Source organism: Bos grunniens, chromosome 4 (assembly GCF_055505025.1).
Source record: "Bos grunniens cultivar Pamir isolate PY7600 chromosome 4, Bosgru_T2T1.0, whole genome shotgun sequence".
Classification (NCBI taxonomy): Eukaryota; Metazoa; Chordata; class Mammalia; order Artiodactyla; family Bovidae; genus Bos; species Bos grunniens.
Window position 1 is genome coordinate 56,556,751 of NC_141168.1, and position 27,604 is coordinate 56,584,354.

Here is a 27,604-nt window from a genome sequence, read left to right on the forward strand (position 1 = left end):
TATATATTTGTATCTGTTTCTAATTTCATAAACAATAAAATTTAGGTTTGAACAGAAGCCATAGTCTTCGCTATATAATTGAAAAAACGTGTGTTTCCATATAGGCACACCTACAGAAAATAGTAACTCTCAAACAATTCATCTGTTTAGAAAATGCTTTCAGAACTTTACATGTTAAATTCATAATTCTATTACAGTTATTGGATTTTGTAATGAGAAGCATTTGTTCATTGACTTAAACTTTTAACAGAATTTAACAATTAGAATTTTTCCAGAATGATGCATACTGTGTGTATTGGAGAGATAGAGGAGGTGGAGAAATGAGATATTGTTTGGAAAACTGAAATAATCTTATAGGTGAACTCTGAGTCTTGGCATTGATCGTTTAGCTGGCTATTTTGATGCTGAACTGAATTTACTTTTGTTTGCATTATTTTCTTTAAAATAATGCCATAGCAATTTTGGGATTCCCTGGTGGTTCAGATGGTAAAGAATCTGCCTGCAAGGCAGGAGACCTGGGTTCAAAAGATGCCCTGGAGAAGGGCATGGCAACCCACTCCAATATTCTTGCCTGGAGAATCCCTATGGACAGAGGAGCCTGGTGGGCTACAGTCGGAGTGCAAAGAGTCAGACACAACTCAGCAACTTTCACACATAGCTATTTTGACTGATTTCAAGTAGTTAATAAAGTGTTACCAAGTTGCAAATACATTTTTATAAATTACAAATAACCTGTTCAGGATCTTAATTTATTTTATCTAGAAGAGGGGAAGTTTTCATTCTTAACTTTTTGCTTTCTCATTTTGAGGTCATTAGAGATTTATTGACTAGTGGTTTATTTTACATGATATTGAACTTCCTATAGCTGATTCATGTTGTTGTACAGCAGAAATGAATACAACATTGTAAGACAGTTATTTCCCAACTGAAAAAATAAATAAATTAAAAAAAAGAATCACCTGGAGATTTGAATACTGATTGCAGGGCCTATTCCAGACCTGTTAAGTCTAAATGGGCAGAAAGGGGCAGGGAGGAGATTTGAAACTGACAAAGTTTATATCCTAGCTTTACTACTTATTATCTGAGTAACTTTAAACAGGTTATTTAACTTCTCTGTGCCTTCTTCTAAGAAGGGTTGGTAATACTATCTCATATAAGGTTGCTATAAACTTAACAACTTAACAAACATTACCTGTGATGATGATGATATAATTATCCAGGGCCAATCTGTTGACCTTAGTTTGGGAACCGCTGATACAATGAACTACTGCTTCCTCTGTTAAAGTTTCACATGTTATGATCCTACACTTCTTGTGCTGGCAATATGACATATTGGTGTCTGTGTGTGGTCAGTTGTGTCCGACTCTTTGTGACCCCATGGGCCCCAAGAATCCTGGAGTGGGTTGCTATTTCCTTCTCCACGGGATCTTTCTGATCCAGGTATCGAACCTGCATCTCTTGCGTCTCCTGCATCAGCAGACAGATTTTTAAGTCTTATTTGTTTTAAATTGTGTACTTCAAGAACGAGGAGCTAAGTAAACAGATTTTTCAATTAAATTTATTTCATCCAAAGAAAGGAACAGCATTGTGTTTCATACATTAATTTATGTTTTTTTTTAAACCAAATCTTTTTTTTTTTAATGAAAGCTACTGTACTGCATCCCAAAATATGAAGCCAGTAAAAAGCTATTAAAATATCTTAAATGGAGAATGCGTTTGATTTAAGAGGGAAAAAATAAGACAACTGCAGATGTTGTTTCTTTTTCTTGTGTTAAAGAAATCTTCTAATAAGGGCTATTAACTTTGAAATCTCTATTGTCTTTCCAAAGGCTAAGAAAAACATTTTTTTGACTGGTACTATGCCAGTTTCCTTCACATGTTTCCATTTAATTCTTGAGACAACCTGCAAAATATCAGTAAACATTATTTCCTTTCTAATGAAAGTATTTCTTTCTAAATAAGGAAATTGACAGAGTCAGAATTCTGTAGTTATGTATATTTGTTTATATATTATATATAGGTATATATGTGTGTGTGTGTGTGTTATATATACACTTATATACATGTGTGCTAAGTCGCTTGCAGTCATGTCCCATGGACTGCAGCCTGCCCTGCTCCTCTGTCCATGGGATTCTGTAGGCAAGAATACTGGAGTGGGTTGCCCTGTCCTTCTCCAGGGGATCTTCCTGACGTAGGGATCGATCCTGCGTCTCTTACATCTCCTGTTTTGGGAGGTGGGTTCTTTACCACTAGCGCCACCTGGGAAGCCCATACTTATATATATACACACATATATATATGTATATATGTACATATATAAAAAGATTTGAAAATTTCAAGGTTTAAATATCATAATGGTGATTTCAAGGGAATAGAGAAAAGTAGTTTTGGGGAAATACTTATGTTTTTCAACATTCTTTGTACCAGATGATTTTTTTTTGAATGGGCAATGATAGAAGTCATAGTTTTATTATGGAATCTCATTTTTTTCCTCCTTGACTTTGTCACTGTTGCTATGTTTTGGTCTTGAATTTGACACGTAACAAGTGTATTTTAATATCTTGTTAGAGGAGTACCTTCAAGTATGGAGTTTAATCTGCTGTCTCAGAACATGGATCCAAAGAAGAGTATGTTTGACTTTTTTGGGAAAGAGAGTTTTGCATTTGGCAGCAGTGGATAGTTCAAGTGGCCCCACTTAAACTCTTCTGCGTGAGAATATATATTTTTTCCTATTCTCCTTTCTTCTTTCTTTAAGAAGGATTCAGATTTGAGGTCTTTTGAAAATCCACTTGAGGTTGGTCATGAAGGACTTGACTTTTTATTCAGCAGGAGGTGGCAATCTTAGCACATTTACTTCTAATTAAAGCCAGAACCCAGTGTTTCACTAGGGGATTTATTATTACTTTTAAGCAATGAGTATTTTGAACTTGGAAGTGGAGTTTTCTCTTATAAACCTTGGAGTGCATTTGGGCCTGAGGATTTAAAAAAGCTGTTGATTGCCACTGTGCATTAAAAAGGTTAAAAGTCATCATTTTAACAGTTAATTTTGTGGCATTCTTTCATTATAATGCTTATTTTATGGATTTTATAAAGGTGCATTAAAATGCAGCCGCTTCTGTTGGAATGATATTAAATCAAGTTCTTGGTTTCACTGGCAACTTTTTTGTCCTTTACACAATTGATTGGACTTTTAAAGTTATACACATAACTGAAGATGGAAATATTTGTGCATTGGCATATATATACAAAGTAACTCAGACTGTGTGTGTATATACAGGAAGTGAAATAGAAAAGTGGAGGTGGTTACCTGGGTAATTCAGATTCCTAACCAACTTTATTGGAAATACTTGGCTATTTTCTCATTTTATATAAACAGTTTCTTTTACTTTTCGCTGTACTTTGTGTGACTAGAAACTGTATGAACAATTATTTATTCTTGAACTTTGGATATATAGTTCTTTTTTGTGAATAATGAAACAGCTTAAAGGAATATTTTTCTATATTACTCTACTGCTATTTAATTGTTTATACATTAAAAAATTAAATGAAGAAAATACAATTATACAGTGGGTTATTATTAAATTTGATGATTAATTGTAACTATTGACCTTTGTATATTCTATTATATACACGTGTGTACTTTAAACACCTGGAGAAGGGCATGGCAACCCACTCCAGTATTCTTGCCTGGGGAATCTCATGGACAGAGGACTTGGCAGGCTGCAAACCATAGGGTCAACACAGAGTTGGACACAACCGAAGCAACTTAGCACATATGCACACATGTACTTTAAATAAAATGGGTAACACAGTTCATTCCTGACCATTTTGCCCTATAAACTGTGGCTACATGTCAGTGCATATGACGTCATATTCATTGACATGTCTTTACGTGTCAATGAATGTAAATCTACTTCATCATTTTTAATGGCATAGAATTTGTGTTCTATGCATACATATAAGTTGACTGTTGAACAACATGAGTTTGAACTATGTGGGTCCACTTATACTTAGATTTTTTTTTCAGTGAATACATACTGTAGTATCACATGATTCTTCATTGGTTAAATCTATTCATGTAGAACCATGGGTCCTGAAGATTGATTGTAAAGTTATATTCAGAGTTTAGACTATGTGGAGGGTCAGTGCCCCAACTCCTGTTATGTCCAAGGGTCAACTTTACATCATAATTAATTTCTGTTATCATATACACTCATTAATGCTTTTAATACTTTTATTTTTATAAATTATTGAATGTATTTGTGATTCTTTATATGTTTGTTAAAATCATAAAACAAACACATCTTTATTTTTTAAAAAAGGATAAAAATGGAAAGCCCCTCTTTTAAAAATTTCCTTGCTGCCTATGAAATTTCATTCTTCTCTAGGTAAATAGCTTGATGAACAACCTTGCACTTGCATACATTATTCAATGCTTTTATAAACATCTGTTTTATGTCAATGAATTACTATATATTCATCTATAACTTGTTTCTTATATTTACATGGATATCTTTTCATGTCCAAACATATTGACTTACCTTGTTCTTGTATGGGCTTCCTTGAATTCTGTCTATGGGTATTTCATAATTTATTTAGCTGTGGAGATTGCTTCCAAAATATACTATCATGGACAATCTCTTTTGCATTGGCTCACTCTGCTTTGATATTACCGGCTCAGAGTAAAGCTCACAGGTGACTATTCCATTGGACTGACTATGGCATGTATTTTATTATTTATATTTTATTACACTTAGGAGTATTGTTGATCTTATAATGGAGAATAGGGGCAGTTGGCTAAAAATTCTAGAAAATTTGCAGAGTTTGCTCATTTTATAGTTGGTAAAAACAGAGCTTCTCTAGAAGTTGTATTAATTACTTTATGAGGACATGAATGCATGTTCCCTCTGTTCTCTCCTCACTTTTCTTTCCCTCTCTGTTGTTTTTAAGGGTAGAGAAATATTTCATGTGTAGAGGGCATTCTTTTCTTTTTTTTTATTTTTTTATTTTTAAAAATTTTTTTAATTTTTTTAATTTTTTTTTTTTTTTTAAATTTCAGGTATACACGTGCTCCCCATCCTGAACCCTCCTCCCTACCCCCTCCCCATACCATCCCGCTGGGCCGTCCCAGCGCACCAGCCCCAAGCATCCAGCATCGTGCACTGAACCTGGACTGGCATCTCGTTTCATACATGACATTTCACATGTTTCAATGCCATTCTCCCAAATCTTCCCACCCTCTCCCTCTCCCACAGAGTCCATAAGACTGTTCTATACATCAGTGTCTCTTTTGCTGTCTCGTATACAGGGTTATCGTTACCATCTTTCTAAATTCCATATATATGCGTTAGTATACTGTATTTATGTTTTTCCTTCTGGCTTACTTCACTCTGTATAATAGGCTCCAGTTTCATCCACCTCATTAGAACTGATTCAAATGTATTCTTTTTAATGGCTGAGTAATACTCCATTGTGTATATGTACCATAGCTTTCTTATCCATTCATCTGCTGATGGGCATCTAGGTTGCTTCCATGTCCTGGCTATTATAAACAGTGCTGCAATGAACATTGGGGTACACGTGTCTCTTTCCCTTCTGGTTTCCTCAGTGTGTATGCCCAGCAGTGGGATTGCTGGATCATAAGGCAGTTCTATTTCCAGTTTTTTAAGGAATCTCCACACTGTTCTCCATAGTGGCTGTACTAGTTTGCATTCCCACCAACAGTGTAAGAGGGTTCCCTTTTCTCCACACCCTCTCCAGCATTTATTATTTGTAGACTTTTGGATCGCAGCCATTCTGACTGGTGTGAAATGGTACCTCATAGTGGTTTTGATTTGCATTTCTCTGATAATGAGTGATGTTGAGCATCTTTTCATGTGTTTGTTAGCCATCTGTATGTCTTCTTTGGAGAAATGTCTATTTAGATCTTTGGCCCATTTTTTGATTGGGTCATTTATTTTTCTGGAGTTGAGCTGTAGGAGTTGCTTGTATATTTTTGAGATTAGTTGTTTGTCGGTTGCTTCATTTGCTATTATTTTCTCCCATTCTGAAGGCTGTCTTTTCACCTTGCTAATAGTTTCCTTTGATGTGCAGAAGCTTTTAAGTTTAATTAGGTCCCATTTGTTTATTTTTGCTTTTATTTCCAATATTCTGGGAGGTGGGTCATAGAGGATCCTGCTGTGATGTATGTCAGAGAGTGTTTTGCCTATGTTCTCCTCTAGGAGTTTTATAGTTTCTGGTCTTACGTTGAGATCTTTAATCCATTTTGAGTTTACTTTTGTATATGGTGTTAGAAAGTGTTCTAGTTTCATTCTTTTACAAGTGGTTGACCAGATTTCCCAGCACCACTTGTTAAAGAGATTGTCTTTAATCCACTGTATATTCTTGCCTCCTTTGTCAAAGATAAGGTGTCCATATGTGCGTGGATTTATCTCTGGGCTTTCTATTTTGTTCCATTGATCTATATTTCTGTCTTTGTGCCAGTACCATACTGTCTTGATAACTGTGGCTTTGTAGTAGAGCCTGAAGTCAGGTAGGTTGATTCCTCCAGTTCCATTTTTCTTTCTCAAGATTGCTTTGGCTATTCGAGGTTTTTTGTATTTCCATACAAATTATGAAATTATTTGTTCTAGCTCTGTGAAGAATACTGTTGGTAGCTTGATAGGGATTGCATTGAATCTATAAATTGCTTTGGGTAGTATACTCATTTTCACTATATTGATTCTTCCAATTCATGAACATGGTATATTTCTCCATCTATTAGTGTCCTCTTTGATTTCTTTCACCAGTGTTTTATAGTTTTCTATATATAGGTCTTTAGTTTCTTTAGGTAGATATATTCCTAAGTATTTTATTCTTTTCATTGCAATGGTGAATGGAATTGTTTCCTTAATTTCTCTTTCTGTTTTCTCATTATTAGTGTATAGGAATGCAAGGGATTTCTGTGTGTTGATTTTATATCCTGCAACTTTACTATAATCATTGATTAGTTCTAGTAATTTTCTGGTGGAGTCTTTAGGGTTTTCTATGTAGAGGATCATGTCATCTGCAAATAGTGAGAGTTTTACTTCTTCTTTTCCAATTTGGATTCCTTTTATTTCTTTTTCTGCTCTGATTGCTGTGGCCAAAACTTCCAAAACTATGTTGAATAGTAATGGTGAAAGTGGGCACCCTTGTCTTGTTCCTGACTTTAGAGGAAATGCTTTCAATTTTTCACCATTGAGGATAATGTTTGCTGTGGGTTTGTCATATATAGCTTTTATTATGTTGAGGTATGTTCCTTCTATTCCTGCTTTCTGGAGAGTTTTTATCATAAATGCGTGTTGAATTTTGTCAAAGGCTTTCTCTGCATCTATTGAGATAATCATATGGTTTTTGTTTTTCAATTTGTTAATGTGGTGTATTACATTGATTGATTTGCGGATATTGAAGGATCCTTGCATCCCTGGGATAAAGCCCACTTGGTCATGGTGTATGATCTTTTTAATGTGTTGTTGGATTCTGATTGCTAGAATTTTGTTAAGGATTTTTGCATCTATGTTCATCAGTGATATTGGCCTGTAGTTTTCTTTTTTTGTGGGATCTTTGTCAGGTTTTGGTATTAGGGTGATGGTGGCCTCATAGAATGAGTTTGGAAGTTTACCTTCCTCTGCAATTTTCTGGAAGAGTTTGAGCAGGATAGGTGTTAGCTCTTCTCTAAATTTTTGGTAGAATTCAGCTGTGAAGCCGTCTGGACCTGGGCTTTTGTTTGCTGGAAGATTTTTGATTACAGTTTCAATTTCCGTGCTTGTGATGGGTCTGTTAAGGTTTTCTATTTCTTCCTGGTCGAGTTTTGGAAAGTTGTACTCTTCTAAGAATTTGTCCATTTCTTCCTCGTTGTCCATTTTATTGGCATATAATTGTTGATAATAGTCTCTTATGATCCTTTGTATTTCTATGTTGTCTGTTGTGATCTCTCCACTGTCATTTCTAATTTTATTGATTTGATTTTTCTCCCTTTGTTTCTTGATGAGTCTGGCTAATGGTTTGTCAATTTTATTTATCCTTTCAAAGAACCAGCTTTTGGCTTTGTTGATTTTTGCTATGGTCTCTTTTGTTTCTTTTGCATTTATTTCTGCTCTAATTTTTAAGATTTCTTTCCTTCTACTAACCCTGGGGTTCTTCATTTCTTCCTTTTCTAGTTGCTTTAGGTGTAGAGTTAGGTTATTTATTTGACTTTTTTCTTGTTTCTTGAGGTGTGCCTGTATTGCTATGAACTTTCCCCTTAGGACTGCTTTTACTGTGTCCCACAGGTTTTGGGTTGTTGTGTTTTCATTTTCATTCGTTTCTATGCAAATTTTGATTTCTTTTTTGATTTCTTCTGTGATTTGTTGATTATTCAGCAGCTTGTTGTTCAGCCTCCATATGTTGGAATTTTTAATAGTTTTTCTCCTGTAATTGAGATCTAATCTTACTGCATTGTGGTCAGAAAAGATGCTTGGAATGATTTCTATTTTTTTGAATTTACCAAGGCTAGCTTTATGGCCCAGGATGTGATCTATCCTGGAGAAGGTTCCATGTGCGCTTGAGAAAAAGGTGAAATTCATTGTTTTGGGATGAAATGTCCTATAGATATCAATTAGGTCTAACTGGTCTATTGTATCGTTTAAAGTTTGTGTTTCCTTGTTAATTTTCTGTTTAGTTGATCTATCCATAGGTGTGAGTGGGGTATTAAAGTCTCCCACTATTATTGTGTTATTGTTAATTTCTCCTTTCATACTTGTTAGCATTTGTCTTACATACTGCGGTGCTCCCGTGTTGGGTGCATATATATTTATAATTGTTATATCTTCTTCTTGGATTGATCCTTTGATCATTATGTAGTGACCTTCTTTGTCTCTTTTCACAGCCTTTGTTTTAAAGTCTATTTTATCTGATATGAGTATTGCTACTCCTGCTTTCTTTTGGTCCCTATTTGCATGGAAAATCTTTTTCCAGCCCTTCACTTTCAGTCTGTTTGTGTCCCCTGTTTTGAGGTGGGTCTCCTGTAGACAACATATGTAGGGGTCTTGTTTTTGTATCCATTCAGCCAGTCTTTGTCTTTTGGTTGGGGCATTCAACCCATTTACGTTTAAGGTAATTACTGATAAGTATGATCCCGTTGCCATTTACTTTATTGTTTGGGGTTCGAATTTATACACCATTTTTGTGTTTCCTGTCTAGAGAATATCCTTTAGTATTTGTTGTAGAGCTGGTTTGGTGGTGCAGAATTCTCTCAGCTTTTGCTTGTCTGAGAAGCTTTTGATTTCTCCTTCATACTTGAATGAGATCCTTGCTGGGTACAATAATCTGGGCTGTAGGTTATTTTCTTTCATCATTTTAAGTATGTCTTGCCATTCCCTCCTGGCTTGAAGAGTTTCTATTGAAAGATCAGCTGTTATCCTTATGGGAATTCCCTTGTGTGTTATTTGTTGTTTTTCCCTTGCTGCTTTTAATATTTGTTCTTTGTGTTTGATCTTTGTTAATTTGATTAATATGTGTCTTGGGGTGTTTCTCCTTGGGTTTATCCTGTTTGGGACTCTCTGGGTTTCTTGGACTTGGGTGATTATTTCCTTCCCCAGTTTAGGGAAGTTTTCAACTATTATCTCCTCAAGTATTTTCTCATGGTCTTTCTTTTTGTCTTCTTCTTCTGGAACCCCTATGATTCGAATGTTGTAGCATTTAATATTGTCCTGGAGGTCTCTGAGATTGTCCTCATTTCTTTTAATTCGTTTTTCTTTTATCCTCTCTGATTCATTTATTTCTACCATTCTATCTTCTAATTCACTAATCCTATCTTCTGCCTCTGTTATTCTACTATTTGTTGCCTCCAGAGTGCTTTTAATTTCATTTATTGCATTATTCATTATATATTGACTCTTTTTTATTTCTTCTAGGTCCTTGTTAAACCTTTCTTGCATCTTCTCAATCCTTGTCTCCAGGCTATTTATCTGTGATTCCATTTTAATTTCAAGATTTTGGATCAATTTCACTATCATTATTTGGAATTCTTTATCAGGTAGATTCCCTATCTCTTCCTCTTTTGTTTGGTTTGGTGGGCATTTATCCTGTTCCTTTATCTGCTGGCTATTCCTCTGTCTCTTCATCTTGTTTAAATTGCTGAGTTTGGGGTGTCCTTTCTGTATTCTGGCAGTTTGTGGAGTTCTCTTTATTGTGGCTTTTCCTCGCTGTGTGTGGGTTTGTACAGGTGGCTTGTCAAGGTTTCCTGGTTAGGGAAGCTTGTGTCAGTGTTCTGATGGGTGGAACTGTATTTCTTCTCTTTGTTCAGTCGCGCTGTGGGGAGGGAGGGAGGGATGCTGCAAACAAATAACACTGGCGTGCGCTCGCAGTACCTCAGCCACACTGGGTCTGCCCCCGCTCATGGCACGTGTAGCCTCCCTGCCCACACTGCTCGGGCTCTAGGTTGTTCCGCCGGGAACAATCCGAGGCTGGCCCTGGGTTGCATGTACCTCCCAGGTCCAAGCCGCTCAGGTTCAGGCACTCGGGTAGTCCTCAGAGGCGCAGACTCAGTTGGGCCTGAGTATTGTGCTCTTCCCAGGTCCGAGCAGCTCAAGTGATGAGGTGTTTGGCGAGCGCCAATGCTGCGACTTATCGCCTCCCCGCCACTCGGTTATCTGGGCATAAAACCGGCGCACCTTCTTAGGCAGATGTTAACCGTCCAGACCCCCAAGAAGTTTTAATTAGCAAAGAAGCCTGCTTACAGTTTTATAGATAATGTCTCTCTGGGGCTGCGATTGCCCCCTTCCGGCTCTGGCTGCCTGTCACCGGAGGGGGAAGGTCTGCAGCCGGCTATCTCTGTTCAATTCTTTGTTCCGTGCGCGGGCCTGGCGGTGTCTTAGGTTGGGGCTGGCTTTTTGCGTGGTAGATATCCCACAGTCTGGTTTGCTAGCCCAAATTATTTCGCTCAGATAGTGCTCAGGGTATTCAGGCCAGATTCTTACTCTAAGCGATGCAGCCCGCGCTGCGCCTCCCTGCCCAGCCCCCGCTTGTTAATGGCGCGTGCAGGCGTCTGTGCTGCTTCTCCGCTGGGGGAGTTACCGTAGGACTCGCAATCTTCGAGTTTTAATTGTTTATTTATTTTTTCTTCCTGTTATGTTGCCCTCTGTGCTTCCAAAGCTCGGCACAGATTCGGCAGTGAGAAGGTTTCCTGGTGTTTGGAAACTTCTCTCTTTTTAAGACTCCCTTCCCGGGACGGAACTCCGTCCCTCCCTCTTTTGTCTCTTTTTTTGTCTTTTATATTTTTTCCTACCTCCTTTCGAAGAGTTGGATTGCTTTTCTGGGTGCCTGATGTCCTCTGCCAGCATTCAGAAGTTGTTTTGTAGAATTTACTCGACGTTTAAATGCTCTTTTGATGAATTTGTGGGGGAGAAAGTGTTCTCCCTGTCCTACTCCTCCGCCATCTTGGCTCCTCCCCCCATTCTTTTCTTTCATGAAATAAGAATAGCCTATTTAGGAGTAGATGCTTTTTGTCTGCTTCTAGAAAGAAGAACATAAATCAGCAACTTTAAAATTTAGGTCATTATTTTACTGAAAGTTTTCTAACACATTTGCTTTCTTGCCAAAGTTCAATTTATATATTTGGTAATGTAATTTTTTAAAATCACTTTGCTTGAGGTTTTATCTTTAAACCCCATGGCAGAGCCACTCATTGGTGGGGCCTGAGCTTCAGGAATGGTGGGAAGTTTGATGGATACCTGTCCCTTCCGTTAAAAGAATTTTTTTGTTTTAAGTAACATGTTCATTTTGGAAACTTGGGATGAGGTTTTATGAGATGAGAAATAAAATAATCTCTAGTTGACACTAAGAACTAGCTAATCATTATGACTATTGTAGTGTATTTTTGGTGTCTTTTTATTTTGCATTTTAATGCTGTAAAGTCAGATTCATATTATATTTACTCTTTTAAGGTCTTTTTTCTTACTTAATGATATCACAAACACTTATCAAATCAACTACTGCATATAATTCTAAATGATTATAGAGAATTCTGTGCTTTACCACTGTTAATGGAATTATTGCTAATATTTTGCTTTGAAGAATACTATGGTCATTGTAAAACTTGTATGAAACCACAGAAGACTCCAAGTAGTCAAAGCAATCTTGAGAAAAAATGAAAAAAGCTAGAGGAATTATACTTCCTGATTTTAAATTATATTAAAAACCTATAGTAATCAAAACAATATGGTATTCCTAGATCAATGGAACAGAATAGAGAGCTGAGAAATTAATTCATGAATTGATTTATGACAAAAGAATCAAGTATATGCAGGGGGGGAAAGGATAATCTCTTCAGTAATAGTGCTGGAGAAAGCGGATTGACACATACAAAGAATGAAGCTGAACCCCTTACACTATACACAGATCACCTCCAAATGGATGAAAGACTTAAACGTAAGACCTGAAACCATAAAACCCCTGGAAGAAAATGTGGAGAGTAAGCTTCTTGACATTGATCATAGCAATGATTTTTTTTTTTTTTTGGATTTGACCTCAAAAGCAAAGGCAACAAAGGGAAAATAAACACATGGCTATAGCAGTGGATAAGTTTAAGGTTTACAGTGTCAGTATTCTCATTGACTTACATATATTGTGAAATGATTAGCACAGCAAGTTTAGTTAACACCCCATCATATGATACAAAAAAAGAAGGAAAAATTTTTTTTTCTTTGTGATGAGAACTCTGAGAATCTGCTCTCTGGACAAACTTTCTACTATTATGTCAATAAAACTGAAGAGAATGAAAAGAGAACATTTTTTAGCACCACAAAAAGTTAAAGAGAAATAGAAATACTAAAAGTTTTATAGTTACAGAAAAGTGGTGCTGTGCTTGGTTGCTCAGTCGTGTCCGACTCTTTGTTACCCCTATGGACTGTAGCCTGCCAGGCACCTCTGTCCATGGTATTCTCCAGGCAAGAATACTAGAGTGGGTTGCCATACCCTCCTCCAGTAGATCTTCCCAACCCAGGGATCAAACCTAGGTCTCCCGATTTGCAGGCAGATTCTTTACCATCTGAGCCACCAGGAAAGCCCATGAATACTTGAGTGGGTAGTCTGTCCCTTCTTCAGGGGATCTTCCTGACCTAGGAATTGAACCAGGGTCTCCTGCATTGCAAGCGAATTCTTTATCAGCTGAGGTACCTGATGATCAAAATTGAGTAGCAGGAAGTTGCTGCTGCTGCTAAGTTGCTTTAGTTGTGTCCGACTCTGTGCGGCCCCATAGATGGCAGCCCACCAGTCTCCCCCGTCCCTGGGATTCTCCAGGCAAGAACACTGGAGTGGGTTGCCATTTCTTTCTCCAGTGCATGAAAATGAAAAGTGAAAGTGAAGTCGCTCAGTTGTGTCTGACTCTTCGTGACCCCATGGACTGCAGCCTACCAGGCTCCTCCATCCATGGGATTTTCCAGTCAAGAGTACTGGAGTGGGGTGCCATCGCCTTCTCTGTATTTCTATTATATTTTTGGAAAAATTCTTTGGAAAGAAAAGTGAGTGAGGACAAAGGGGGACCTTTTCTTTGACTGTAACATTATAATTATAACAAAAATGTATTCATGTGATTACTTCCAAATTTTAAAATATATAATCCCTGGTGGAAAAAGCCTCAATCCCCCCCAAAGTGGGATTACATAAAACTAAAAAGCTTCTGTTCAGCAAGGGAAACCATTAACCAAATGAAAAGGCAAACTATGAAATGGGAGGAAGTATTTGTGAATCATATATCTGATAAAGAATTAATATCCAAAATATGTAAAGACTCATGCAACTTAATAGAAAAAAGCAAACAATCTAATTTTAAAATGATTGCCATTTTTAAATGATTGCCATCCCCTGGAGTTGCCATTTCCCACTCCAGGGGATGGAGGGAAATCCTGCCATTTGTGACACCATGGATGGATGTTGAGGGCATTATGCTAAGTGAAATAAGCCAAAGACAAAATGCTGCATTCACTTATGTGGAATCTAAAAAAAAAAAAAGGTTGAGGTTATGGAAACAGTAGAAATTCTGACAATCACATAGGTTCAAATACTGGTAATTATGATCATTGTGTTTTTAAAATTATCTTATTTTACTTTATTGAGGGGTGTGTGTGTGTGTGTGTGTGTGTGTGTGTGTGTTAATCACTCAGTCATGTCCGACTCTGCGATCCCATGGACTGTAGCCCACTAGGCTCCTCTGTCCATGGAATTCTCCAGGTAAGAATACTGGAGTGGATTGCCATTCCCTTCTCCAGGGAATCTTTCCGACCCAGGGATCAAACCTGGATCTCCTGTATTGCAAGCAGATTTTTTACCATCTGAGCTACCAGGGAACCCCTTAAAGGTATAATTGACATATAAAATTGTAAGATATTTAAAGTGTACATCATGGAGATTTTATATAGTACACATAGTTTAAGGATTCCCTTCATTTAAAACACATCCATCAACTCACTTTTTTTTTTTGTTTTGTTTTTTTGGTGAGAATATCTAAATTCTAGTCTCTTAACAAATTTTAATTATACAGTATTATGCTATACAGTGCTATCATCTGCATGTTTTACATTAGATCCTCAGGCCTTATTCATTTCATAGTTGAAAATTTGTACCCTTTTATCAACCTTTCTCTGTGTCCTCTAGCCCCAGTCCCTGGCAGCTACTTTTCTACTAAAACCCTAAGACTATGGGTTTAATATTGATGGTTGAGCAGGGCTCCCTAAGTTCTACAGGCCTCTGTTATGGGGGTGATGTTATGGCACCCTGGTGCTGAGAGATTACTTGGGCCCAGCAAAGGGACCACATTTCCCAAGCTCTGAAGACAAGGACTAACACCCCAAAATGTGGACTCATTTTGTTTTTACTCTACCTTCATTGGCCCAGCAGCTGCCAAGAACAAAGGCGGTATCTCCCGATACCTGGCAGACAAATGCAGTATTGCCTCATGAATTGTTTCTCTGAGGCAATTTGTATTTGGGAAGAAGCTTCTAGAATAAGTTGAGGGGCAGCTGCCTTTCCATGAGATTGGAGAGATTTCATGAAAGAATTTGGATGTCATGAAGGAGGCAGTGGTTCACAGGAAGCAGTTGCTGGGATTAGTAGGAAGCTGGAGAAACAGGAGAAGAAACGCTTGAAGAAGGAAAAGAAACACCTGGCGGCAATTTCCCTGCTATCTTCAGAAAACAGCAGTAGTTTTTCAAAGGGATGTGAGGAAACAAGTGGAAGATCCATGAAGAAGAAGAGGCAAAAGCCCCAGGAAACTCCTCAGGAGAATGAAATAGAAGACCCAGCTGTCTCCTCCAAACCGTAGAAAAAGAAATCTTTTTCCCAAGGAGGAACTGGTGATCTTGAAGAGATCTTGAAGAAGTGATCTTGAAGAGAGAGCTGGCAGTGGAAGTCTTTTCATGATTAGAAAACCTTTGCTCAAAGATGAGCGAACTGGTTAGTGACCCTTAAGAGTAAGGGAACAAGAGTGTCCCCAAGAAAGAGAGGAAATTCTCTTCCAAGTAGAAGCCACTCAGCAGTGGACCTGAAGAGACAGCTGCCAGCAAGAGCAGTGGCTCTAAGAAAAAGAAAGTTCCAAAAGCCAGCCCAGGAAAATCAGAACGGACATTTCCCCAGTGGGACGTGAACTGCAGAGGTATTTCCTAATCCATCCCCTATAGCCCAATAAAAATAAAAACAAATGAAAAAAAACCTAGGGCTAGACACTTGAGACCAAAAGCTTTTGATACACATTGTAAATTGTTTTATGTTGAGAGATGGCCCAAATGTACCATTTTCTCCGCTATGTGTAATATCTGTGCCAAGGTCAGATATTGTCATTTTTTAAAAGTTCAAAATCTCCATGTAATGGGCAAAAGTGATGTGTGATATTTTCTTAATTTAAAAATAGTAGCAAAAAAATATTCATTGGGCAGTTGCTACGTGCTCCCACCTTAGACTATGGTAAGGATTTAACCTTAACTTTCTCATTTAATTCTCAAAGCAACCCTGTAAATTAGGTCATTATTTTCATTTCAGGCACAAGAAAATTTAGGCTTGATAAGATTAAGCAGTTTGCCCAAGGTTGTGTCTTGTGAATGATGGATTTTTAACTTTGTTCATTTACTTAATGGTACAAATACTTTAGTTTTTTTCTGATGTTAAATGTTTTGATCTTTTTTGTAATGGCTTCTGATCTTTGTATCTTTCTAATGAAGATCTTTCTTACACTGTGATTCTAAAATATTGTCACGTTTTCTTAACTTTCTGGAATTTGTTTTTAGATATTATATGTAGTAGGGCTCTAATTACATGTAGCAGGGCTCTAATTTGGAGAAGGCGATGGCACCCCACTTCAGTACTCTTACCTGGAAAATCCCATGGGCAGAGGAGCCTGGTAGGCTGAAGTCCATGAGGTCGCTAGGAGTTGGACACGACTGAGCGACTTCACTTTCACGCATTGGAAAAAGAAATGGCAACCCACTCCAGTGTTCTTGCCTGGAGAATCCCAGGGACAGGGGAGCCTGATGAGCTGCCGTCTTTGGGGTCACACAGAGTCGGACACGACTGAAGCGACTTAGCAACAGCAGCAGCAGCAGGGCTCTAATTTAATTTTTTCCCCAAATGTATATCCTGTTGTCCAAGTGCCATTTATGACTATCCTTTGAAATGCTGACTTTCTTATAAAAATGCACATTACCCATTTAGTCATTTATTTGCTCTTAGACTCTATTCCTTTCCCTTGATTTATGTCCATAAATAGCGTGTCTATAAAGAATGCCAATGATTTATTTGTCCATAAATAGTGTATCTATAAAATACAAATATTGTCTTAAAAATTAATGTATAGTATGTTTTGATATGTGGGATGAGTAATCATTCTTTATTGGTCTTGTTTTTAAATATTTATGTTATTCTTGTTTTTTTTCACTTTCCTTTCAGGCTTGAAAAAGAGTTTGAGTTCCATGAAAAAAATCATGCTGGAATTTTGTCTGGCATTGCATCACATCTATAGATTATTTTAATACATAACTGACATGTTTATATATTGATTCTTTCCATCCAGGAATATAATTTGTCTTATTATTCATTTAGCTGTCCTTTTATGCTTTTTAGTAAAAATTTTAGTTTTATCTATGTTGATTGTTTACTTGTTGGTTATATCTTCCCTGCCTCTTTTCTTCCCTCCCTCCATCCTTCTTTCACTTCCTTTCCTTTCACTTATGTGCCAAGCACTGCAGCAGCAATATGGTGATAAATATAGAGGTCTGTGTGGGCTTCACTGCTGGCTCAGTGGTAAAGGGAGAAGGCAATGGCAACCCACTGGAAGATCCCATGGACGGAGGAGCCTGGTAGGCTGCAGTCCGTGGGGTCACGAAGAGTCGGACACGACTGAATGACTTCACTTTCACTTTTCCCTTTCATGCATTGGAGAAGGAAGTGGCAACCCACTCCAGTGTTCTTGCCTGGAGAATCCCAGGGACAGAGGAGCCTGGTGGGCTGCCGTCTATGGGGTCGCACAGAGTCGGACACGACTGAAGCGACTTAGCAGCAGCAGCAGTGGTAAAGAATTTTCCTGCCAATGCAGGAGGTGTGGGTTTGATTCCTGGTCTGAGAAGGTCCCCTGGAGAAGGAAATGGCAACCCACCCCAGTATTCTTGCCTGGAAAACCCCATGGACAGAGGAGCCTAGTGGGCTACAGTCCATGGGGGGTCACAAAGAGCTGAACACAACTTAGCAACTGAACAACAACAACAATAGAGGTCTGTGACCTTGTTAAGTTTGGAGAGGGAGACATACATTAAGTTGATAATCATAGAAGTAGGTATAGAAGCACAAGTGCTTTGAAGGAAAAGATGCCATGATGATGAGGGTATATTTCAGGCGTATATTGTTTAGTTCGGCCTTACTTAATTTGGCCTTCCTAAGGAAGTTAAGATCTGAAAGTTGACTTAGTGTGTTAGGAATTTAATTGCCTTGGTTATTGTGAATGGAATCTTTGTAATAACATTATTATTATTATTTTTGGAGGAGATGGGAGGAAGTCTGGGAATTCAATGTTTTGTTGACAGTTATTTTTCCTGCTCCACAAAAGATAATATTCTGCTCTGTTCTGGGAAACATTGATGTTAAAAAGTCATCTCTTAGTCTAGCTGTTATTCTTTTGCTAGTTTATAAGTCTTTTCTCTATTGCTTTTAAAACATTTCTTTTCTCTTTGGTGTTCTGCAGTTTCTCTGTCAGGCATCTAAGGGAAGATTTATTTTCACTTATCCTATTTTCAATTTATTTGGCTTAAACCTAGATCTTAGGATTGATGCTTTTCAACAATTCTGGAAAATCTTCAGCTGTTATTTCTTTGAATATTGCCTCTTTCAAATTCTCTTCATTGTCTCATAATGAAAATCCAGTTAGATACATTAGACCATCTTAGGTTATTGTTCATGTCTCTCTCTCTCTCTTTTTGTTTTTTTGATAATTTTATTATTTTTCGCTGTGCTGGGTGCAGTAATTTTATTCTTTATTGATAATTTCAGTGGATGAAGTCTTTGCAGTTCCGATGCTGCTTTCTAGTATTTTTGCTGTCTCTTGCTCATATTGCCTCCTGTTCCTTGTGCGTTGGGATTTTTGCCTGTGAAGTCATATTCTTGGAACTCTATCCATGGGAATGATTGGTGTGTTCCTTCAAAGATTTGAGTTTTCTTTTGTCAGCGGCTTGGTGGTACTTCTCACCCAGGATCACTTTATACTGACCACAGATTGAGGCTTCTTGGGCAAATCAATAGAGTGAATTTGGTCTGAAAACCCACATTAAGATCAGCTTGGGGTTTGTGAATTCTTAGGAGAGAATGTTCTCCTTCATCTTGTTCCAAGTTTTGAGACATGCATTTTGCTTTCTCTTGGGCATGTATGTATGTGTGTGTGTGTGGGGGGGGGCGGGGGTCGGTGGGTGGGGTGATGCTATTTCTAAGTTCTCCTTACTGTAAGAGTAAAGCCCTTTGTGGTCTTAGCTTTATACTAGGGGGAGAAAGATAATACACAGGCTCAACTGGATTTCCTACATAGAGTGGGCCCCGCTGTTTTTCTTCTTTACCATCTGACATTTTGAGACTATGAAAACTGATGCTGAGGGTATATGGTTTAGGAGAATGCCCCAGGGGCTCTGTTTACCTTTGTAGTTCTCACTTTCACTTAGTGTTTGGCTCCTGAATTTTATTTACCATTTTTAAGGGGAGGCAGCATATTGATATACTCAAAAATACTGCTTTTAATAAACATTTTACTCTGTAATTTTATTGGGAGAATGAGGGTTTTATCTACTGTTCTCATCTACTTATTTTATAATTTCTTTAGTTTTATTTGCCTCTTCAAGTAATCCTTTTAGAAATAAGACACAAGAGTAAATGAATTACAGTGAGGAATTCACCAAGAGGCTATATTAAGTTTTGTCTGCCAAAGTGAAATCTTTAACAAGTGAAATCTGTATTTAAATCTGATGTTATTTATCAGCATGTGCGTGTGTGTGTGCTCAGTTGTGTCTGACTCTTTGTGACCTCGTGGACTGTAGCCTGCCAGGCTCCTCTGGAATTTTCCAGGCAAGAATACTCTAGCGGGTTGCCATTTCTTACTCCAGGGGATCTTCCTGACTCAGGGATTGAACCTGAGTCTCCTGCATTGGCAGGCAGATTCTTTACCTCTGCGCCACCTGGGAAGCCCCATTTATAAGCACCCTGAATGTATTTGTGATATACAGCTGTGTTAAATTTGAAATCAGAAAAGAATTTGGAGATTGTCATTAGAGTATCTATTTTATGCGTAGTTTTCAGTCAGAGAAGCAGACTAAGAATTAGGCTTAAATCTGGCTTGGCTGCTTACTGGTTGTGTGTCCTTAACAAACCATTGAACCTTCCTGAGCCTTAGGTCTCTCTGCAGTCGAATAAGAATGATAGTTCTTGATCTTCCCAAGTTACAGAATAGTTGCTAGAGATGGGTATGTTAATAGTATATGGGCCAGTGCTTGTAACCTGCTATTGTTAATTTTGAATTCTTTGATTTACTTAATCTCATGAAATTTCTATGAGAGAAGGTTGTCACTGCATTCAGAAATTGTTACTTTTGTTCAATGCAATCTCTTGAAACCCACCTCAGTTCTTTAGCTTCTTTAATTTCCTCTTTGTATGACATTCAAGCTCAGATAACCCTTAGAGCATAGAGTAGACAGCAAGAAAATTGAAAGCCAGTGTAGAAAGGTCTTTTGAAATACATATGGAGTGTTGCCTAGTTATACATGTCTTTCACATTTGTGTCAGATGGAGATATATTTCAGTGTTTTAGGCTATAAAGTAAAACTAGTCTTTGATAGACTAGTTTTATCTATCATGTGATATCCAGTTAGTGGCAAAATTTTTGAAAAGTTGATTGCTGTTTGATAGGATTAGATTCTTTGTCTATTTGTCAGCAGAGGGAGCCTTTGCCTCACTTTTTGATTCCAGAAACCCGATAGTGGTAAGTTTGTAAAGAACCAACATATTATGAAAAATGCTTGTTTCCTTATCTAACCTAGGTCTCAATAGGTTTTAAACCAGTTTTTCCTTTCTTCTTATAAAGCAAAAACTTTTTGTGCTTGTTTTCCGAGTTTTTTTTTTTAATTACTAGTGGTATATAAGTGCTAATATGGGGAGTTCTTTAAAAGTGGTTCCTGCTGGGATAAGGTAATGGCTCTCAAATGCTATGCCCCATTAAAGTTTTAAATGGTCTTAGGGTAATGAAGAAAAATTAAATAATATAGTAAATTTTTCATAAATCTAAAATTTGTTCAATTAAAGGGCTGTGCTTAGTACTGACATTTTCTACTTTGTACTTATTTATTTTACATTGTCTATATAGATAATGCTGGTGATGATAGTCTTTATTTAAAAAAAAAAAAAATCTCCTTATCGGGCAGTTTACAACCTATGATCTTCCCCAGTAGTTTCTGTTATACATTAGTGAGGTTCAAGAGCCTGGGATCACTGCTTTAGCAAGGACTTTAACAAATAAAGATTGGAACTTCTGACCTGAACCATTTCCAACATCCTGGTTACTTTTGGTTCTAACTTTTCCCTGAGATGTTTACTTCCCTTTTACACTTAAGGAGAGAGACTTAATGACTAAACTACTGTATCTGATATTCAAGATATAAGTGTAGGTACTAGGGATAGTTGGTTTATTTTTTTTTAAGTGTGCTAAATTTGGAATTAAGACTGGCATACATTCCTACCATGTTCCAGGTCCTAAACTGGGTAGTTTGCATAAGTTCCCTTCTTTAGTCTTTACAGCAACCCAGTGGGGTATAGAGATTGTGATAAGGTTTATTTTGCATGTGAAGAAACAGAAATTAAAGTAGCCAAAGTTACATATCTAGAATGTGTCAGAGCAGGGTTTAGAACATGACCATGTGGTCTTTTTGATTCAAAATCATTGCTCTTTCCACTATGTATTTTCCTCTACTTTGTACTCTATTTGTTACTTTTCCCATGTTTACTCAATTTGTTCTTTTATGATATACCATCTTGATCTAAGAACAAGAAATACTTGAGAGTATCCTATTTAATGGGGCTTCCCAGGTGGCTCAGATGGTAAAGAATCTACCTGCAACTCAGGAGACCTGGGTTCGATCTCTGGGTCAGGAAGATCCCCTGGAGGAGGGCATGGCAACCCACTCCAGTATTCTTGCCTGGAGAATCCCCATGGACAGAGGAGCCTGGCAGGTTACAGTCCATGGGTTGCAAAATGTTGGACATGACTGAGTGACTAAGCAGCAGCAGCAGCCCAGGTGGCTCAGTGGTAAAGAATATGATTGTAATGCAGGAGATGTGAGTTTGATCCTTGGGTTGGAAAGATTCCTTGAAAAAGGAAATGGCAACCTGCTCTAATATTTTTGCCTGGGAAATCCTATGGACAGAGGAGACTGGTGGGCTACAGTCCACAAGGTCACAAAGAGTCAGACATAACTGAATGACTGAGCAAGCATGCATCCTGTTTAGTACCCTTTTTTGGGGTACTTTTCCTATGGTGATAATTGTTTGTTTCATATTACCCAGAGAAAGACTTTATTCAGTGCTCTAATAATTACTAAAGCTTTTAGGCTTAATCTGTGTATGGTTTTGAAGTTAGAGTTTTATAAAATACTGATAGATTTAAAGATCATTCTTTTTCTTTTGTATCCTCTTTGGGCTGCCACAGTTTATTCTTTATGGTTAAGTGATTTCCCTTCCCATGCATATATTTTCCTTTTGCTGTCCTCCCCAACCCGACCTGTATCTCCTATGTCTTTCCATTAGGCTTTTATCTTTCTTAAAAGCAGTGTTATCCTTAATCTTTTCCCCCTCTGCTTAGTATTTCCTAGTGTCTTTAATGTGCATATAGTAAGTACTTTGTCTTTTGACATAATATTAAGCCTTGAAATAATTCAGAATTTAGTTTCTTAAGTGTCATGTGTTAAAACTAATAATTTCAGGGCCTTTTTCATACCACATTTACTTTGCTGCTATTCATTCATTCAACAAATGTTTATTGAGTTCTGCTATGTCCTGGTGCGGAGAAGGCAATGGCAACCCACTCCAGTACTCTTGCCTGGAAAATCCCATGGACAGAGGGGCCTGGTGGGCTGCAGTCCATGGGGTCACTAGGAGTCGGACATGACTGAGCGACTTCACTTTCACTTTTCACTTTCATGCATTGGAGAAGGAAATGGCAACCCACTCCAGTGTTCTTGCCTGGATAATCTCAGGGCCGGGGGAGTCTGGTGGGCTGCCGTCTGTGGGGTTGCACAGAGTCGGACATGACTGAAACGACTTAGCAGCATGTCCTGGGGACTGTTTGGGGTAGAAAGGGTGGGGAATAAAGCATAATGCCAGATTTCATGGGGCTTTCATGTGACTATGATAATATTGTCAAATATCTTGGGCTACTTGATGATCATTAGCATCCTGTATCTAGTTCTGCAGTTTGACATGGTTTTCTACTTTCACGAGGATTCACTAGACGTGAACAGGTGTTTTTGGAGTACCAACTTATAAGAGCCTATACTCAATACTGTGAGCTAGACAATGAAAACAAAATTGACTTACCTTCAAGGCTTTTATTATTCACTTATGGAAGTTGAAGAGGGGAGAGAGATATGCCAAATTTAGCTGTATCACCAGGAAAAATTTTGTCAGTACTAACAGGCAGTGATGCAGAATGTACTCAGAAAGAAAAGAGGGAGAATGGATTATTTATGCCTGAAGGGGATTGGAGAAAGCTTCAAAGTGGTGGAGTTGGATCCTGGGGATGGAGGACATCTAGAAGGATTTTGTGAGGTTAAGATGGGGGAATGGTGCCTGAGGTGCATTGGACTTACAGTAACAAACACATAAGGACCTTTGGACAAGCTTATGTTACCTGAGAACCCCATGTTACCTGAAGTCTTTGGTGGTCGGGATTGGATGAGAGGGAGTAGTTAGAGTTCATTGAGCAGATACATTGAAGAGTTCTTTGGATATCCTACTTATTAATTTCTACTTATTTCTGAAGATGCTGGTGTACTTTTGAATTTTTTGAGTTGGTTGACAACATGATTGCATCTGTATATTAAGATGATTACTTTGGTGTATTTGTTTTTATGCCTTTAATTCAGGAAATGGTATTTTAACTGCTTCTTTTAGGAGAGTCCAAGGACATTTAATAGACCAAACACATCGAACCTTGTGATAAGAATTGACAGTTCAGGAAATTTAAAGTCCTTGTTGTCAGTATCCCCAATTCATTTTGATTTGCCTTTTAAATTGTATGAGTTGAGATGAAGTTGAACCTCAGCTAAGAATCTCCTGGCATTATTTTTTTCACAACCTAATTTAATTGGCTATAATGAATTCAGGGATGTAGACTTTTAATACACTGATGATTTTAGGATTGAGAGTTAATAATATACAAAAAGCAAATATTTAGCTTTTGGAGTTATTTCTTTATGGGACTGATAATATTTGCAAATAAAGAAGTATTTATACAAAATACTTAAATTGCTTTCTTTTTAGAATATTTTTGGGGCAAGAGTTTTCTGGATTTCTTATCATGGCTAGTTATTACCTTGAGACATTTATCTCACTTTCAAACCAGTTTTTAAAAAAAATAGATCCCCAACCCTCACTGTTTAAGAATTTTCCTTTTGGATGAGAGAGAAGAAAGGAATGCTAATAAATAATGGGCTCTGCTGTATGATATCATCTATCTTGTCTTTCTTATGTCATCCTGCAAAAAACATCAATAAAAGAGAGGCAGGGTGGGGTTTGGGGAAGAATCTGGGTATGTGTGTGTTGGGGGAGGGAACAGAGGCAGGGGCAGCTCATTGACAGAGAGGGCTTTCAGACACACTCATAATGTACTTCTTTAGAGATTTCAGTAGTGACCATATTAGAGAAATTGCCGTTTTGAGGAAAGTAAGCTTAAAATAGAAAACCATGTTGGATAGACAGAAACGCACACAGACCTAGGTTTTGAGAGATTTTCCATAGTTCTTGAAGTCTTAAAAAACCCTTTGCTTTGGCAGAAAGGGTGAAGTTCTGATTTGGTGTATGCTTCTTCCCACATTAAATTTTATCCTTTTTGGTCTGAAGGATTTTTTTCCTTATAATTTTAAATTATTCACATAATTTGGCCTGAAAGAGACTAGTAATCCAGTAACATTAATTACTTACCATTTACTGAAAGCTTACCAGGTACCAGCCAGTATGTTTTTTTTGTATTTTGTCCTGACTATGGCATCATACAATCTTCTCCTATACACCTGCTTTGCAGACGAGGAAACCTGCTAGAGCTTTCAGGGCTGAAATAAGTTTGCAGCAAATCTGGGCTTCAGCTGTGGCTTTGCCATCAGTTCTGATGAGAATGCCTGCCATCTTCATCAGCAGTGTCTCCCACCACTCAACACCCTCCCTCAGTGTTTACTGATCTTATTCCTCTTTAAACATGGCTCTCTTTTAATCCTGTAATCCAAGACTTTGAATGGTGTGCTCTCTGCTTTTGCTTTCCTGAATGTCTGGCAAACTCTTTCTTAGCCTGCAAAACCCAAGTGTTATTTCTGTTCTGAAGCTTTTCTTAATTTTTCCAGATACTGTTAATCATACTTCCGTACATCATCTTTTAAATTATTTTAGTATACCTCTGTTCTCACATTGTTATAACTCCCATGTTCTGAGAGTAGCAACTGTCTCTCCTAGCACATGCTAGGTTCAGTGAATGTTTGTGGAATTTGTTGAATGAATGTGAATTCTGGAGAGTATTATCAAACCTTTCATGATCATTGCATCTGACAATGTAATTCACCCAATATTTTGTGGATGCAAGTGATAATATAATGTTTAGGACCTCCTTTTAAACTCTGACATTGCATTCATATTGAATCTGTCACATGTAATGCTAATTTAATGAATGGTTGTAATTTCTTTATAATATGTTATTAACCTTGTTCACAGTTGGGGGGGTGGAAATTGTGATAAATAACTTGGTGGAACACACACTAGTGGTCTTTGTAAGCGTATTAAAGTTCCTATTAAAAAGAGACACATTAAAATGTCAAAAGGCAAGTTCGTAGAAAGAGTTAGTATGTAGTCCCAATTTTTATTTTTTTGAGTCCTAAAGTAATTACTCTCATGAAGTTATTTATTGGGGTAACACTTGAATAATAGTTGAGAATTTGTATAATTTTTCCCTGGTACGTACTTAAAAAATGTTAGCCATTTAGCTCAACACATGTATCCTATTTGATTTCCCCCGTTTTCTTAGGGCTTTAAGAAATGATATTTAATGGAAAGTTTACAATCTTGCAGGCTGTAGCAATCCACCTACCATTTGTTTTTAAGTCAGTATCTGTTGAAATCCTACTTTGAACATTTTTCCATCCTTGCTCATAGCAAACATGCTGTATCATTTTTGAGTTAAGTTTGCATAAAGATTAATAAGTTAGCGTTTCAGTTTTTCTGTAACAACAACAAAACCTTTTTCCATGCATGCATAAGGCAAGCAAGCGGAAGTTCCACAGACTCTTGGACTCTTCTGTTCGTATGCATCAGTCTCTTGATGTTTCCTGTCTGCCTTTTGGACTACCTATACAGCTGTTTTTCATGTGTTTTTCAGACTTGGAGAAGGACCAAGTCTTTTTGACAGCTGCATGCTGAACTGCAATATACGCTTGGCCACAGGTCACGTTTGCATTTCTTCACTTGTATTTTTCCTCAGTGTGTAAAAGAAATATGAGCATAGAGAGATTCAGAAAGCATGTAGCATGCTGAGTAATGGTAGTCTCCCTTCATGTATGCCTCTGCCCCTGCTACATAGATTCCACAGGAAGAAAAAGACAGCAGAAAAAGGGAGGAAAGGGTATTCAGAACTACCCTCTATGGGCCCCTTGTTGCTATAATAATGAATGATGGAAAATGCTCTGGGTCATGCATGGTGGAAGGAACCGAGATAGGTGCACGCACACATAGACACACACACACACACACGCGCGCACACACACATGCACACACACAGGGCTACAGACCATTTTAGTGAATGGGCTATAATTTAGTAAAATTATAACAGTTAAACTAGCAGGCAATCAACATATAATTGATTACCAGTTTATGCATCATGTTAAAGCTTTGACTGGATGATATTTTATCACCAGGAAATGGGATACACTTTTTAATAAATATTCATTTCATAAAGTTGCCATAATGGAACTTTCTTGCTTTCACTCACCCATCCCCACAGTCACAGAATTTTTTCTTTGTCTTTGGAAATGAAAAATAACTGATTTCCAAAATTCTTTCACAATGATTTTGCTTGGTCTTTTTGTCAGTTTGTCCCTAGATCTTGCAATGAGCATTTCAAATCACAATGCTTATTTTTCTCTCATCATGGTTAAGATTAATGAGATAAACATCAGATTTTAAATTCTGATGAAATCTCCAAACCTTCCTAGTTATTTCAACTTTAAAAGATATTTCCCCCGTATTGTTTAATGATGCTTTTTGAGGAAGCATCACTTAGATATTGTCATCTTTTCAATCTGTTGCTTTTACATTTCGTGCCCTATTGGTAAAACTTGATCCATTTCATTATATCAAATCTAGCTGCCTCTGTATCTTTTCCTAATATGTTCTCTTTTCTCTTGCAGAAATTTCCTCTGCTTTTCCCTTTGATTCCTTTTCATTCTGCCTGTCCTTCTCAGTCTAGGCATTCTCAGTCCAGAGGTATGCTACATCCAGCCTCTATCACAAAACCTTTCACAGGAAACTCACCATAATGAAGTGCTTTGGTTTTCTATAGTACTTACTCTGTTTCACATCATTTAGACTGTATTTGTTAGCATACATTTGGAGAAGGAAATGGCAACCTACTCCAGTGTTCTTGCCTGGAGAATCCCAGGGACGGGGGAGCCTGGTGGGCTGCCGTCTATGGGGTCGCACAGAGTCGGACACGACTGAAGCGACTTAGCAGCAGCATACATTATTTTAAAAAATGGATCTAGTGTGCTATAATGGAGTCAGATTCTGGTTTGAATATTGTCATTTTTTAATTCTTTGGCATTAGACGAATTATTTAAGC

General features: G+C 37.6%; 1 protein-coding gene and 1 non-coding gene across 17 annotated transcripts in view; both read left to right on the forward strand.

Moving 5' to 3' along the window:
- Positions 1-27,604, forward strand: part of BBS9 (Bardet-Biedl syndrome 9) — a 481,107-nt gene that overhangs the window by 90,449 nt on the left and 363,054 nt on the right. The window contains exon 1 of one of the 16 annotated variants that reach the window (XM_086396515.1): positions 9,757-15,649. The exons of 13 other annotated variants lie outside the window; for them this stretch is intronic. The gene's annotated coding sequence lies outside the window, so the exon portion shown is untranslated. Of the gene's footprint in view, positions 1-9,756; positions 15,650-19,721; positions 20,498-21,640; positions 21,807-27,604 lie in introns of those variants that run through there. 2 more of the 16 variants (XM_086396512.1, XM_086396514.1) reach the window with 2 other exon arrangements.
- On the forward strand, positions 14,704-14,788 carry LOC147374202 (small nucleolar RNA SNORD86). Its single transcript, XR_015163318.1, has one exon. It is a non-coding gene; the product is annotated as a small nucleolar RNA SNORD86 (small nucleolar RNA).